Here is an 18221-nt window from a genome sequence, read left to right on the forward strand (position 1 = left end):
CCTATTATTTCGGTCTGCAACTTTCCTCGTGCCTGTAGCAGCCATTTTTTTCTGGGACATACCAAATTCTGTTCTATTTGTTATAGTGGACTCTGACTTAGAACAGAGAGAAGATGCTGTTTAGAAGCTAAAGAACTTCCTGAAGAGGGAAGTGCATGGTTTTCTCTACTTCATGCCTCCCACCAAGCGGCGTTACAGAAAGCAGGCGGATCAAAGGGCCAAGAGCAAGTCACTCGCATGCACACAAATGAGAGGTGAGATGGAACACAAGCAGGGAAGGAATGAAAACGACGTATTCTGCTCTCAATAAAATAGCATTTTTCCAGAGACCAAATGAAAATGATTGGTTTTGGTACTATGCAAAGTAGATAAATGATCTCACCATTCACCCCACAAGACAAATGGTGGACAGTCAATTGAAATGGAGCCTTGGTGAGTACTAAGGCATCACTGGTTTACATGCTGTCCTCTGCCTCATTTGAAAAATATATTTGAAAGTTGGTCTTATTTCAGATTGGTGTGTGCAGGAGCAGAGTCCCCTAGCACCCAGAACCAAGCTGTCCTTCTGGACTGTCCTTCGCTGCATGAGAGAATTCAAGCAAGTATTTCTAGTGCCGTGCTCGCTGATCTCTTAACGCAGCTGCCATAATCACATCCCTTCAGAGCACAGACAGAAGTCCCAAGTCTATCTAGAGAAAAACTCAATTCTGAGTTGATTTCAACCATATAGGAAGAGATGAAAAATAATGGACCGAAACAAATAAAATAGTTTTTTGGTTTTGGAATGAAATTTTTAAATCTAGGTCAAACTGAATTTGTAGAATCAAAAGGACATTTTCTGATATTGGCGATGAGTTGGTCATCACTGGCATTTGACGTGTCTCTGTCTGGACTTTCTCTTTCTGTGCTGTGCCTACTTGTGGACTGAAGACGAGGCACAGCCTGGGTAAACACATCATTTTATTCACTTCTAAAAGGGGAGCTCAGCTAGTCTACTTTTAGAAATCAAAGAGATGTCTGAAAACACAGTAAGGATATGGAAAACTATTAGTACTCTTCTAAATTTAATTCTTAGAAATAGTATGCCCTGAATCTGCCAGTCTGATTGACATCTGACCTTGCTTTCACCAGAATAGCTATGGATATTGAAGAGGGAAATGGCCTTTATTTACATGAAGGTCCTAAGGACTGTGGGCATGTTAATGAATATTCTGTACTTCATCAAGGCTCATCCTGATTGCTGTGGAATCTTAGAACCTTTATTTTACATTGCTATCAATGTCTTGATCAATTTGGGGTGGCTTTTGTTTTTGTGTGTATGTGTGTGTGTGTTTTTGTGAGAGTAACCACAGTCCTAACCATGTAGTATGTTCTTACTAATGTGTTTATAACTCCAAGATGTTCCAACAGTAATTGATTCATTCATAAGACTCTACCCTGGGTGACACGAGGTGGATCCCTTACTGGACCTGTCTTTATCATGACAGTCTGGGGTCTGAGATAAGTTCTATAGCAATATAATACCTTGGATTAAGGAATGGACTTTACTGAGGCCAAGATAAATGGATAAACCCTTGAAGTAGCAACAGAAGGAAATATATCAGGATGCTTTGCTGAGATCCTTTATGTCCCTGTCCTCTCCAAGCTCATTCTTCCTTGTTTGGGTACAAGGATGAGTATAACTGTCAGTGGGGAATAAACAGCAATCTCACCGCCAGACTGAGGGGTTGTCCGTGGAACTGGCTGCACAGTGCCTGGCCACCTTGGGGCCCATGGGACCCTGCAGCCCCCTTCTTCAGGGAAGAAGCCCTGGTTCCTGTGGGAAACTGAGCCTTGGAGCAGCCCCTCCCAAAGGGAGATCCCCATCCCCTCACCTTGTTCTGGGCTAGATTATCGTAAGCAATGCCACATGGGTGCCAGGGGTTGCTTTTAGACACCTCTAACCATTGCTCCTCACACTGCCAGCTTTAGGATGGCAAATGCCACACAACATTCCTCAGCAGCCAAAAAAGTGTATATCCTTGATTATATTCCTACAGTGCTGTCCTCAATACATGCTTGCCCTCATCATTCCTTACACAGAATATTCCAGGAAACTCAATCAGTCTTTGTGTCTATATTTTATTTTCTGTTTTACCAGATAAATGTTCTTTCTGTAGCCTAAATTTCTCTTATGATTCTTTTCTCCATGGATATGAATAGTATCCATCCCCAGATGTCCTTTGGCACATCACACCCATCGACTGATACAGCTGCACAGCTCCGTACCAAGCCCACCTCCATCCAGGATCTGGAATCCACAGGAGCTTTCTCCCTTATCTACTCCCTCAGGCCTGCCTGCTGCAGCATCTCTGCTGGGCATGGTAGGGCCCTGATGCTGCTCTGTTCTGCATCCTAGAGTACCACCATTTCTCCTGCTGCTTGACTGGATACAGTCTTTCTCTGCAGGAAGCAAGCAATGCTGAAGTTGCTGTGGGCACTGCCTTCTGCTGGGGTTTGCAACCAAGAAGGGAAAACTGACTTCATCACCTGTGGGTCCTGTTCTCTTAGGTGGATCCCTAGGGCACCTAATGTTATGTTAATGTTATAGAATATGTTGAAACAGCCCATTTAATTACTATGTACAGCTCATTCTCCTACAAGAAACTTGACCTTTATCTAGTTGCCTGCAAGAGAAGTGAATTCTAGTACTAGCTGCGTTGCTAACTCTGCACTCAGATTCCTCTGTCCTCTCAACTAAGGAGTGGCCATTGTGTCAGGCTGAATGTGCCAAGGTAATCTTCATGAACATTTCCCCACCCGCATCTCAGACACACACCTACACACACACACACACACACACACACACACACACACACACACCCTTCTAATGGAGCAAGCACTCGCACATTTTCCATTTATGTCCCCAGATTGTTTTTGAACAACCAGAAATGCCCAGGCTTAACTTGGACATTCATTACATTTCACAAAGTTGGATAGTGTAACGTTCATACTGTACAGACTTACCATTGTATGCAACACAACAGAGATCTTAGAGGGGCCCCTAGGACCCTGTACAAATTCTCCTTTTTGCTTCTCTTCCTCCAAGCCTAAAGTATCCATCTTCGGGATTACCTTCTAATGTGTGTCTTCCTCAACATACTATGCTCCTTATACCTCTAAGCCTCTGCAAGGTTTGCCTCTTTCTGGGAGCAGATTGCCCTCAACCTGCTGACAAATGCCCACTCAGCCATAGAGGTGCAGTTGAAAAGAACATTAATGACCATACACACATTTCAGTTTACAAAGCAGACCCACCCTATCATCATGAATCAACTCCCTACCAAATGTTCTGTGACTCTTGCGGATTATTCTCTTATCACTGGCTGAAGTCTTGCAGAACCAACAAGTGGCCTGAGAACTCTGCTTATGATAATTGAAATGCAAGCTTGCAACAAACATGGCAGAATTCTAAGGCACAGAGAGAAAACAACAATAAGCTTGGAAGGAAGAAAATGGAAATGAAAAATGATTGAAGGATCACATGGTGTTTCTTTTTTTAATTTTTGACGACTGCCATACTGTTTTCGACAGTGGCTGCACCAATTTACATTCCCATCAGCAGTGAAGGAGGGTTTCCTTTTCTCCACACCCTCACCAAGAATTGCTGTTGTCTTTTTGATAATAGCCATTCTGACCTGTGTGAGGTAATATTTCACTGTGGTTTTGATTTGTATTTCTCTGATGATTAGTGATTTGAACATCTTTCCATATAGCTGTTGTCTCCTTTGGAAAAATGTCCATTAAAGTCCCCTGCCTATTTTTTAATTTTTAAAAAATATTAAGTTGTATAAATTCTTTATGTATTTTGGATATTAACTCCTTATCAGATTTATGATTTGCAAATATTTTCTCCCATACAGTAGGTTGCCTTTTCATTTTGTTTGATGGTTTCCTTTTCTGTGCAGAGCTTTGTAGTTTGATGCAGCCCCATGTGTTTATTTTTGCTTTTGTTGACTTTGCCTGAGGCTGGTCCAAAAAAATATTGCTTATTCCAGCAATCTCACTTGTCGATATTTATCCAAAGCGATATATGCACCCTTATGTTCATTGCAGCATTATTTATAATAGCCAAGATATGGAAGCTACCTAAGTGTCCATTGATAGATGAATGAATGAAGAAGACATAGTACATATAATATACAGTGGAATATTACTCAGCCATTAGAGAGAATGAAATATTGCAATTGCAACAAGATAGATGGATCTACAAGGCACTTTGCTAAATGAAATAAGTCAGACAGAGAAAGACAAATACCACCTGATTTCACTCATACATGGAATCTAAAAAGCAAACTTGGTTTCCAGAAGAGGGAGGGATTGGGGGTCAGGCAGTAGGTGAAGGGAATTAAAAGATATGAACTTTCAGTTATAAAATACATAATCCAGAGGGATGTAATGTACAGCATAGGGAATATAGTCAATAATATAGTAATAACTTAATATGATGACAGATTGTTACTAGACTTACCATAAGGGTCATTTCATAATGTATAAAAATACCAAATCACCGTGATGTACACTGAAACCAATAGGATATTGTATTTCAGTTACACTTCAGTTTAACAAAAAAAAAATGAAGGAGAGTTTGGGAGGAAAAAAGAAGGGCTCACAGTTTGGAGACACAGAAGGAGAGAGTAGTATATGGGCAGGAAGTAGAAGACATGGGGATCAGAGGACAGGGGTTCTCAGTGATGCAAGTTCAGCTGCTCTACAAAAGTTCTCTTGTCCCCTCTGTCCTTCTAAGGAAGGCAGTGAGGCATGGTGTGAGGCTTACTAGCAATGAATCAGCCATGTGGTCATGAAGACATGTTGGTATTTTATCAATATTAACAAAACATCAGGTGTCTTGCTAATGGATTTCAGCCCTGGGCAAGTTCGCTATGGATTCAGTGTGACCAAAGAAAATGATAGCAAAACGTTCTTGGGGTGAAAGGGTTATACCTAACTTTATTTCCAGGTAGCAGGTCAGTCACTAAAATCCCATTCACTCAGAGCAAGTCTGCAGGCAGCAAGCCTATCTCTGCCTCTGAACCTCTCTGCACAGCCATCCTCTGGGCCTCTCTGCACAGCTGTCCCACACAGCCATCCTCTGGGCCTCTGTCCTCAGCGATGCTACCACTCCAGCCTCTTCTCTGCTCTCCTGCAGCCTTGCAGCTCTGCCACTGTGTTGTGCGCAGAGCATTGGGCAAACCTCTTTTTATAGAGTCAACAGCCATGCATTGCCCACAGGTGTGCAGTGAGCTAGTCAACCACAGCCAGGTGAGAATCCTGGCCACAGGAATTCTCATTTTATCCACATCAGGAAACAAAGGAACCTCATGAATTTGAATTCTACTAATGTAGAATTTGTGGTGTTTTAAGGGGGTGTGACAAAATGTAGCTTTACTCTCTATGCAGAATTTATGCAAATTTATATTATAAATAATCTACTTAACAAAATCAACTGCTTTCAAGTGCCCTCAAGAACTGTAGAAGCACTGAGTACATAAAAACAATGATTAATTTTCTTCTTCAACAAATGACAAAGTATGTGCTCTATAAGCATTTATCAGACCACAGTTGGTGAATGTATTTTAAACTAAAATGTGTCTGCAAGTAATACGACAGCATTTCTTGAAATGTATCTAAATTTTTCTCCAACACAGTCACCTTCACTTAGATAAGATCCATTGGTAGGTTTTGCCTTTCATGGTATTAATATGTTGAACACCTGCTGGATTTCAGGATGACCAGCTGGGGCTGCAAGAGAACCAAGCTTAGACCTATTTACACATTGGTTAGAGTTTAGTTGGGAGTTATAATGTATGCAAAAATATCTACAGTACAAAAGCTGAAAATTAAAGTTCCATAAGGGAGAGGTATGCATGAGCTTTTTAAGAATTTAGAGGAGGCAAAGACCCATTCACTCATTCATTTTATTTGCTTATCCTTCTAATTCTAGGATTTTGAATTTCAGGGGCCATACAGATTAGAAATAAAAGCTACTTACTACCCTCAAAGAGTTACAGTGTGGAGCAGTGTTGAGTAGAGGAGTCAGAGCAGGTGAAAGAGACAAACTAATAACTTATTAGTGCGGAAAGCATATGACCTTCTGCCTGAGTGAGTGTGTCAGTCTCCTCAGCAGCAACAGCTGTGTCTTGAGGCAGAGATGGGAATTTGTTAGACAAGGGAGAAAATGTCTCTTCCATTTTCCCCAACACTTTAAGGAATGAGAACCAAGTGAAAGGAAATAATATGGAAGATTCCATAAACATTTAATAGTTGACAGGAAATTAGTAGAGAGGTATCTTGCCAATGGGTTTCAGCCCCGGGCAAGTTCACTATGGCTTCAGTGAGACTGAGAAATGACAATGGAATGTTCTTGGGGTGAAAGACTTTATTACCCGGCTTAACACTCCCCGCAGTAGGTCAAGCACTAGAATCACATCTGCATCCAGCAGTCTGCAGATCCATAATCCTCCTCTGTCTCTGCTGCGGCCCAGAGCACTGGGCAGAGCCCAGTGACTTTATACAGTGACTCAGTCAATAATGGCTCATCGCCTACTGGCGTGGAAGCTGTAGCTTAGCAGTAGGCCAGTTACATCAAGTAGTTTAGGGTCAGATGAGGATTCTGGCCATAGGAACTTCAATTTTCCCCACAAGTGGTAATTTGACAAACAAAGCTAGAGAGTATGAAACAGCTTACTTGTCATGATGAGAGTGTCGTTTGCATTGAGTTGTTTTTCATCCAGATCTGAGGAGCAAAGACCTGAGGTGGCCCTGAGCTCCCACCCACCTGACTCGCAGTGACAGAACTGTCTGCACCCAGCAAGCCAAGAGCTCAAGTCATTCATCACCACACATGACTGAAGTCACAGTCACATGCCTACCATTGGCTTTGGGGGTAAGGACATAAGCTGAGAACCAAAGGTGCAGGGTGCCCCTTTGGCAGTGTTCTGTGCTTGACAGATTCAATTAAACATCCACAGCCTCCAAAGGGCACTTTCCCCTACATTTCCCTCGGCTCTATCAGATATTACCCTTTTGCACCTGTTTTCCCTGGACTGGGAAGTATTCTCAATGTCAGAGTCACTTCAGTACCTCGAGAGAGCCATTTCTCCTGCCTCCATCCATACAGCACTGGTGGGCACCTCTCAATAACACACCTTATTAAACTTAGAACTTTTTTACCCATAAAAGCCCTGTTTATTTGGTGACATTGTGATTCAGCCCTCTAAACATTTACTATCTGAAAGAATTGTAGATATGAATAAGAGTGAAGAGAGAATTTTAAGAAGAAAGTGGGACAACTGTTTATTTTATATAGAGTAAGGAGAAGAAAAAGAGGGGATGTGTGGCAGAGCGTGGAGAGGACACAGGGAAGACTTGCCACCAGATGAAAACTGGAAGAGGGTGGAACAGGTAAAAAGTCCTAAGAATGAAGATGCATGAAGGGAGCACAAACAAGGTTTCTTTCTCCTCTTCTCTTGTGGCTATGCCTTAACTAAGTTCTGCATTTCATTCCTACATTTCCTTCTTGTTGTTTATAATGAAAGTTACCATCCACAGGTGTTTGCTTTCAAAGTACTGTTTCTTGTAAAAGTTTACAACACAGACATCCTTTGCTCTTTGGGTCATCTGTTCTGTATGAGAAAAGTCCATTTAATCTGTTCTGGTCCATGAGGGCTGTATGTCAGAGGAGCCAGCTTCCTAGGAGCTGGGGGCAGAGGCCAGACCTTTCTTGGCCAAAGCTAAATTCTTTGCTATACATGAACCCATATTATGAGTCAGATTAAAATCACAGCCCATTTAAGGGTGCATGATTAATCGAGGAGGGAAGGTCAAGATAGTTAGACCAGCTACCACTTATTGAAGCACAAATAATCAAAGAAATATTCACAACTAACAGCACAACTTATGTGCTGGCCCTAAATGTCACTACTAGAATTCTACCCTTAAGGTATACTCCCATCAGCGTGAAAATTCATATGCACAAAGTTGTTCAGTCCAGCATCGTTCATACTGAAAATATGGAAATAATTTAAATGCCCCTCAATGCAGGGATGTTTGAGTAAACACTGGTACATCCACACAATAAAGTTCCTATGGATTCATAGGAAGACATTTCCAAAATATGTTTTAAGTGAAAAAAGCCAAGTGCAAGAGAGTATCTTTAATATCCAGTCTTTGTACTAAATGGATATAAGAAAATATGTATGTATCAATTTCCCCCTGCAAAATAAACACAAGAAGGACAGAAAGGAAACTAATGACATTGTTTCCTTGCTGGGGGGTGGGAACAGGGCAGAAAGAATGAAAACAGAGAGTAGGGACCTGCATGAATCCAGGGTCTGAGTATACTTTTTTGCGTGGTTCTGACTCTTAGGTTCATGGTACTATTTCACATCTTCCAAAAGACAAATAAATAATTAAAATCAACCAAGATGTAGTGGACAGAAAAATGATATACGACTAACAACACATGAAACTATTGACAATAAGAAGCAAACAGAAAGAGGGTAGGGAAAAAACTTAACCTAATGGTTTAATGAAGTAATTTAGGAATGTATATGATGAGCACCACATTAGCATTCTAGAAGAGTAAATGGAAGTTGTATCTTAAAACAGCCAAAAATAGAAAGCATTGGAAATCCTAAGTGAAAACAAATGACAAATCCAGAACACAATACATGTGAAGAATTAGTATTCTAGAAAAAGGAAGAGTAAAAGTGAAGGGTAAATAAATAATAGAAGGAAAGTACCCTGAGTTGAAGAAAGACTGGAGCTTTTTGGCTGACTCATCAGTCTGTATAAAAACTAAAGGCAAAAACACCTACATGGCTAAATAGACCTGAGTGAAAATTCCTTGACCCCCAGAGTAGAGAAGACATCTTGAAGCTTCCAGATTAGAGGACCAAAGATTATTTCCGTTAGAAAGCAGATTAGCATTTGAGTTCTCAATTGTAATGCTGGAAGCTAGAATATAGTGAAATAACTTATGTAGACTTCTCGATGTAATGACTCCATTCCAAGAACCCTATGACCAGGACATACTAAGATACCATTGATTTGTCAACAAAAGAAGGACATCCTAGGCATGTAAGGATTCTGAGAGTATACCTCACTGAATGGAAATGAAATCAGACAGGGAATAATGAAGAATCATATAGGAAGCGGTGGTAAGCAAGGATATGACATATATAAGTGTGTATACACACACACACACACATATATCAAATTTCACTGGAGAGGTGATGAGAATTGCATTATGAATGAGTTTTTGCTTTACTAATCAACGGCCTATTCTGTAGGAAGATGTTGGGGAGCAAATGAAGTTAGCAGAGGAAAAAATTAGCCTAAAACACATTAAATTCAGGTTAGGGAGCCAAGATGTTGGAGTGAGTAGGACAGTGGGAATCTCCCCCCAAAAGCATATATATTTTTGAAAATACAAGAAATACAACTAATCCTAAAAGAGAGACCTGAAGACACAGGACAACAGCCAGACTATATCCACACCTGCAAGAGCCCAGCACCTGGAGAAAGGGGTAAAATACAAGCCATGGCCGGGCAGGACCCGAGTACCCCTCACCCCAGATCCCAGCGGGAGAAGAAGAGTCAGAGCGAGGAGGGAAAGGGAGCCCAGGACTGCTAAACACCCAGACCTAGCCATCCGCACCAGACACAGTGCATACGTGGAGGGCTGGAAACTAGGGAAACAGGACAGCAAGAACTCTGAGCAGGTCCCGAAGATGACACCCCTGTGACAAAGAAAAGCAAGTGTGTTTTGAAAGTCTTAAAGGGACAGGGACACCACAGCTGGACGGAAATTTCCCAGGTGACAGTCCAGCAGCTGGAAATTCCAGGGAACTCTGGGCACACTAACCCCTTGGGCAACAGCTCTGAGAACCCTCATGGAGGTAAACAGCCAAACAGCCCCCAGTCAATTACCCCTCCTGGGCCATGCCATAGCAGATTTGCAGCCTGAGGCAGGCCACACCCTCAGCTAGGGAGCTTCCTCCATGACAGGTGGGCAAGATACAAAGACCCAGTCTACACGCAATTGATCAACACAAGCCACTAGGGGTCACAGTTGTCCCTGCAAAGAAAGGACAGGAGCGAAGTGGAAAGCTGATAGATGCGTCAGTAGCACTCCACTACACCTATCAACATGAAAAGGCAAAAAAATTTGATCCACACAAGACTAATTCAGACAGCTTCGGCATCTGCTACATCTTCCCCTGAGAAGGAACCTGGGGAGATAGATTTAACCAGTCTTCCTGAAAAAGAATTCAAAACAAAAGTCATAACCATGCTGATGGACTTGCTGAGAAATATGCAAGAACTAAGGAAGGAGAATACAGAAATCAAACAAGCTCTGGAAGGACTTCAAAACAGAATGGACGAGATGCAAGAGACCATTAATGGACTAGGAAACAGAACAGGAACACAGAGAAGCTGATGCAGAGAGAGATAAAAGGATCTCCAGGAATGAAAGAATTCTAAAAGAGCTGACTGACCAATCTAAATGGAACAATATCCACATTATAGGGGTACCAGAAGAAGAAGAGAGAGAAAAAGGGATAGAAAGTGTTTTTGAAGAAATAATTGCTGAAAACTTCCACAAACTAGGGGAGGAAATGGCCTCTCAGACCACAGAGGTACAAAGAGCTCCCGTGACAAGGGATCCAAGGAGGGCAACACCAAGACAAATAATAATTAAAATGGCAAAGATCAAAGACAAGGACAAAGTATTAAAGGCAGCCAGAGAGAAAAAAAAAAACGTCACCCACAAAGGAAAACCCATCAGGCTATCATCAGACTTCTCAACAGAAACCCTACAGGCCAGAAGAGAATGACATGATACACTTAATGCAATGAAACAGCAGGGCCTTGAAACAAGACTACTGTATCCAGCACGATCATCATTTAAATATGAAGGAGGGATTAAACAATTCCCAGACAAGCAAAAGTTGAGGGAATTTGCCTCCCACAAACCACCTCTACAGGGCATCTTACAGGGACTGCTATAGATGGGAGAACTCCTGAAAAGAGCACAGAACAAAACACCCAACATATGAAGGGAGGAGGAGGAATAAGAAGGGAGAGAAATACAGAATCATCAGACCGTGTTTACAATAGATCAATAAGAGAGTTAAGTTATACACTAACATAGTAAAGAAGCTAACCCTGAACCTTCAGTAACCACAAACTTAAAGCCTGCAATGGAAATAAGTACATACCTTTCAATAATCCCCTTAAATGTAAATGAACTGAATGCACCAATCAAAACACACAGAGTGATAGAGTGGAATAAGAAGCAAGATCCATCCATATGCTGCTTACAAGAGACTCACCTCAAACCCAAAGACATGCACAGACTTAAAGTCAAGGGATAGAAAAATATATTTCATGCAAACAACAGAGAGAAAAAAGCAGGTGTTGCAATACTAGTAACAGACAGAATAGACTTCAAAATAAAGAAAGTAACAAAAGAAAAAGAAGGACATTACATAATGATACAGGGCTCAGTCCAACAAGAGGATATAACCATTATAAATATATATGCACCCAATACAGGAGTACCAACATATGTGAAACAAATACTAGCAGAACTAAAGGAGGAAATAGAATGCAAAGCATTCATTCTGGGAGATTTCAACACACCACTCACTCAAAAGGACAGATCCACCAGACAGAAAATTAGTAAGGACAGAGAGGCACTGAACAAAACCCTACAACAGATGGACCAATTGACATCTACAGAAGTCTACATCCAAAAGCAACAGGATACACATTCTTCTCAAGTGCACATGGAACATTCTCCAGAATAGACCACATACTAGGCCACAAAAAGAGCATCAGTAAATTCCAAAAGATTGAAACCCTACCAACCAAATTTTCGGACCACAAAGGCATAAAACTAGAAATAAACTGTACAAAGAAAGCAAAAAGGTTCACAAACACATGGAGGCTTAACAACACACTCCTAAATAATCAATTGATCAATAACCAGATCAAAATGGAGATCCAGCAATATATGGAAACAAACGACAACAACAACACAAAGCCTCAACTACTGTGGGATACAGCAAAAGCAGTCTTAAGAGGAAAGTATATAGCAATCCAGGCATACTTAAAGAAGGAAGAACAATCCCAAATGAATAGTTTAATGTCACAATTATCAAAACTGGAAAAAGAAGAACAAATGAGGCCTAAGGTCAGCAGAAGGAGGGACATAATTAAGATCAGAGAAGAAATAAATAAAATTGAGAAGAATAAAACAATGGCAAAAATCAATGAAACCAGGACCTGGTTCTTTGAGAAAATAAACAAAATAGATAAGCCTCTAGCCAGACATTTTAAGAGGAAAAGAGAGTCAACACAAATCAACAGAATCAGAAAAGAGAAAGGAAAAATCATGACGCACCCCACAGAAATACAAAGAATTATTAGAGAGTACTATGAAAACCTATATTCTAACAAGCTGGGAAATCTAGGAGAAATGGACAACTTCCTAGAAAAATACAACCTTCCAAGACTGACCCAGAAAGAAACAGAAAATGTAAACAGACCAATTACCAGCAACGAAATTGAAGTGGTAATCAAAAAACTACCAAAGAACAAAACCCCCAGGCCAGACGGATTTACCTCAGAATTTTGTCAGACATACAGAGAAGACATAATACCCATTCTCCTTAAACTTTTCAAAAAATAGAAGAGCAGGGAATACTCCCAAACTCTTTCTATGAAGCCAACATCAACCGAACACCAAAACCAGGCAAAGATACCACCAAAAAAGAAAACTACAGACCAATATCCCTGATGAATGTAGATGCAAAAGTACTCAAAAAAATACTAGCAAACCGAATTCAAAAGTACATCAAAAGGATCATACACCATGACCAAGTGGGATTCATCCCAGGGATGCAAGGATGGTACAACATTCGAAAATCAATCAACATCATCCACGACATCAACAAAAAGGAAGACAAAAATCACATGATCATCTCCATAGATGTTGAAAAAGGATTCGATAAAATTCATCATCCATTCATGATAAAAACTCTCAACAAAATGGGTATAGAGGGCAAGTACCTCAATACAATAAAGGCCATATATGGTAAACCCACAGCCAACATCATACTGAACAGCGAAAAGCTAAAAACTTTTCCTCTGAGATCAGGAACTAGACAGGGATGCCCACTGTCCCCACCATTATTCAACATAGTACTGGAGGTCCTAACCATGGTAATTAGACAAAACAAAGAAATACAAAGAATCCAGATTGGTAAAGAAGAAGTTAAATTGTCACTATTTGCAGATGACATGATATTGTACATAAAAAGCCCTAAAGACTCCACTCCGAAACTACTAGAGCTAATATCGGAATTCAGCAAAGTTCCAGGATACAAAATTAACACACGGAAATCTCTGGCTTTCCTATACACTAACAATAAACTCATAGAAAGAGAAGTCAGGAAGACAATTCCATTCACAATAGCATCAAAAAGAATGAAATACCTAGGAATAAACCTAACCAAGGATGTGAAAAACCTATACCCTGAAAACTATAAGACACTCTTAAGAGAAATTAAAGAAATCACTAACAAATGGAAACTCATCCCATGCTCTAGGCTAGGAAGAATTAATATCGTCAAAATGGCCATCATGCCCAAAACAATATATAGATTTGATGCAATCCCTATCAAATTACCAACAGCTTTCTTCAATGAACTGGAACAAATAGTTCAAAAATTCACATGGAAACATCAAAGACCCTGAATAGCTAAAGCAATCCTGAGAAGGAAGAGCAAAGTGTGGAGGATCTCACTCCCCAACTTCAAGCTCTACTACAAAGCCACAGTAATCAAGACAATTTGGTACTGGCACAAGAACAGAACCGCAGACCAATGGAACAGAATAGAGACTCCAAACATTAACCCAAACATATATGCTCAACTAATATTTGATAAAGGGGCCATGGACATACAATGGGGAAATAACAGTCTCTTCAACAGATGGTGCTGGCAAAACTGGACAGCGACATGTAAGAGAATGAAACTGGATCACTGTCTAACCCCATACACAAAAGTAAATTCGAAATGGATCAAAGACTTGAATGTAAGTCATGAAACCATAAAACTCTTAGGAAAAAACATAGGCAAAAGTCTCTTAGACCTAAACATGAGTGACCTCTTCTTGAACATATGTTCACGGGCAAGGGAAACAAATGCAAAAATGAACAAATGGGACTATATCAAACTGAAAAGCTTCTGTACAGCAAAGGACACCATCAATAGAACAAAAAGGTATCCTACAGTATGGGAGAATATATTCAAAAATGACAGATCTGATAAAGGGTTGGCATCCAAAATATATAAAGAGCTCACACACCTCAACAAACAAAGAGCAAATAATCCAATTAAAAAATGGGTAGAGTAGCTGAATAGACAGTTCTTTCAAGAAGAAATTCAGATGGCCAACAGACACATGAAAAGATGCTCCACATCGCTAATCATGAGAAAAATGCAAATTAAAAGCACAATGAGATATCATCTCACACCAGTAAGGATGGCTACCATCCAAAAGACAAACAACAACAAATGTTGGTGAGGTTGCAGAGAAAGGGGAACCCTCCTACACTGTTGGTAGGAATGTAAACTAGTTCAACCATTGTGGAAAGCAGTATGGAGGTTCCTCAAAATGCTCAAAATAGAAATACCATTTGACCCAGGAATTCCACTTCTAGGAATTTACCCTAAGAATGCAGCACTCCAGTTTGAAAAAGACAGAAGCACCCCTATGTCTATCGCTGCACTATTTACAATAGCCAAGATATGGAAGCAACCTAAATGTCCATCAGTAGATAAATGGATAAAGAAGAAGTGGTATATATACACAATGGAATATTACACAGCCCTAAGAAAAAAAATAAATCCTACCATTCGCAACAACATGGATGGAGCTAGTGGGTATTATGCCCAGTGAAATAAGCCAGGCAGAGAAAGACAAGTACCAAATGATCTCACTCATATGTGGAGTATAAGAACAAAAGAAAACTGAAGGAACAAAACAGCAGCAGAAGCACAGAACCCAAGAATGGACTAATAGTTACCAAAGGGAAAGGGACTGGAGAGGACGGGTGGGAAGGGAGGGATAAGGGTGGGAAGAAAAGAAATAGGGCATTACGATTAGCATGTATAGTGTTTGGGGGCACGGGGAGGGCTGTGCAACACAGAGAAGACAAGTAATGATTCTACAGCATCTTACTATGTTGAAGAACAGTGACTGTGAACTTGGTGACAAGTAGTGATTTTACAGCATCTTACTATGTTGATGGACAGTGACTGTGAATGGGGATGTGGGGGGGACTTGGTGAAGGGGGGAGCCTAGTAAACATAATGTCCTTCATGTAATTGTAGATTAATGATACAAAAAAAATTCGGTTTAGCAAAATTCCTTGCAAATGTTATTTGGAAACTTCCTATTTGCACTGGTCATCATGTGGACAGTGCTGTTTATTTATTCTTTGCTGCAGGATATTGCACATGGCTCTTTTATTTCTAGTTCTCTGAACAGTTTTCTTCTTTCTTATTTTCTTAAAAACTTCCTTGATTTGATTTCTGTATTTTCATTTATTTCCTGAAAGGCTAATGGGGTGTGTTCTTTTTGTTTATAGTTTTTTTTTAATGTGGATTATAGAAAAAATCTTTTATACTTGGTGTCTACATAAAATAAATATGTAAGATTTTTAACTATATAGAAAACTGTTCCCACATTACCATGACCATCTCCATTTCACTCTCATCTACTCATAAATGAAATAATTCCAGGGAGTTAAGTTTTTATAGCCTGTAACATTTTATAGTCATGTTCATGAATTGTTACTCTAGTTCATGTAATGGCCTAAAGGTCATTTTTACCTCTAAGAGGTAAATAGCTACTTCATTTTTAAAATTGGGTCCAACCTGTGTTCATTTCTCATAGTTATCTGCTTAAAAATGTGATAGCTAGAATCTGATCCTGGCATAATTCTTGCCTTACATTGATGACAAACTCTTTGTTTTGAAAAAGGAAAAAGAAAAAGAAAGGCTTGTGTGGAGGCTTAATTAACTCTGGAATTAGAATTATTTTCCAGACTTCAGGGGCAATCAGTGAAGAGTATTTAGTAAACCTGAATTGAAGACCACAGTAAAGTTCCATTTCCATAAAGCAGAACAAAACCAGGCAAAAAGTTAAGTTCATATTTATGAGTTGAGGAATTCAGTTAATATTCAATAAGTAAAGAAATAAGCCTTTGATTCTTGGATGTTTGTGTAGCAGCTAGCTTATTTTATCCTAGAGAACTTTTTATTTATGAATTTAACTTTAATTCAGCAAACACTTTATTGGACACCTCTATGAACCTGATGTTACCTATGGTCAAATAGGCGACTCATGGAACTTCGAGGGGCTCTTGTATAGAGGGAATTAGGAATCATTGGTTATGCTGCTGGGAAACACAGAACTGGGTGTATGAAAAATCTTCTCAAGTGCACAATTAAAAATTTTCCAAAATAGACAACATACCAGGCCACAAAAAAAGCCTTGGTAAGTTATAAAAGATTGAAATTCTACCAACCAACTTCTCAGACCAAAAAGGCATAAAACTAGAAATAAATTGTATAAAGAAAACAAAAAGGTTACAAACATATGGAGACTTAACAACAAGCTCCTAAATAATCAATGGATCAATGACCAAATTAAACAGAGATCAAGCAATATATGGAGACAAATGACAATGACAGCATAAAGCCCCAACTTCTGTGGGACACAGAAAATGCAGTTCTAAGAGGAAAGTACATAGCAATCTAGGCCTATTTAAAGAAGGAAGAACAATCCCAAATGAATAGTCAAAAGTCACAATTGTTGAAACTGGAAAAGAAAACAAATGAGGCACAAAGTCAGCAGAAGGCAGGACATAATAAAGATCAGAGTAGAAATAAATAAAATTGAGAAGAATAAAACAATAGGAAAAATCAATGAGACCAAGAACTAGTTCTTTGAGAAAATAAACAAAAGAGATAAGCCCCTAGCCATACTTATTAAGAGAAAAAGAGAATCTACAAACATCAATGGAATCAGAAATGAGAAAGGAAAAATCATGATGGACCCCACAGAAATACAAAAAATTATTAGAAAAATACTCTGAAAATCTATATGCTAACAAGCTGGAAAACCTAGAAGAAATGGACAACTTCCTAGAAAAATACAGCCTTCCAAGACTGACCAAGGAAGAAACAGAAAATCTAAAGAGACCAATCAATAGCAACAAAATTGAATCAGTAATCAAAAAACTACTCAAGAAGGAAACTCCCGGGCCAGATATATTTACCTCAGAATTTTATCAGACATACAGAGAAGATATAATACCCATTCTACTTAAAGTTAAAGTTTTCCAAAAATTAGAAGTGGAGGCAATGCTTCCAAACTCATTCTATGAAGCCAGCATCACTCTAATACCAAAACCAGGCAAAGACCCCACCAAAACCGAAAATTACAGACAAATATCCCTGATGAACATGGATGCAAAAATACTCAACAAAATATTAGCAAACCGAATCAAAAATACATCAAGAGGATCATACACCATGATCAACTGGGATTTATCTCAGGGATGCAAGGATAGTACAACATTCGAAAATCCATCAACATCATCCACCATATCAACAAAAAGAAAGACACAAACCACATGATCATTTCCATAGATGCTGAAAAAGCATTTGACAAAATTCAAGATCCATTCATGATAAAAACACTCAATAAAATGGGTATACAAGGCAAGTACCTCAACATAATAAAGACCATATATGACAAACCCACAGCCAACATCATACTGAACAGAGAGAAGCTGAAAACTTTTCCTCTAAGATAAGGAACAAGACAGGGATGCCCACTCTCCCCACTGTTATTCAACATAGTACTGGAAGTACTAGCCACAGCAATCAGGCAAAACACAAAAATATAGAAGGCATCCAGATTGGTAAAGAAGAAGTTAAACTGTCACTATTTGCAGATGACATGATATTGTACTAAAAAATACCCTAAAGACTCCATTCCAAAACTACTAGAATATCTGAATTCAGCAAAGTTGCAGGATACAAAATTAATACACAGAAATCTGTTGCTTTCTTATAAACTAATGATGATCTAACAGG

This window comes from Manis javanica, chromosome 14, assembly GCF_040802235.1.
Source record: "Manis javanica isolate MJ-LG chromosome 14, MJ_LKY, whole genome shotgun sequence".
Lineage (NCBI taxonomy): Eukaryota > Metazoa > Chordata > Mammalia > Pholidota > Manidae > Manis > Manis javanica.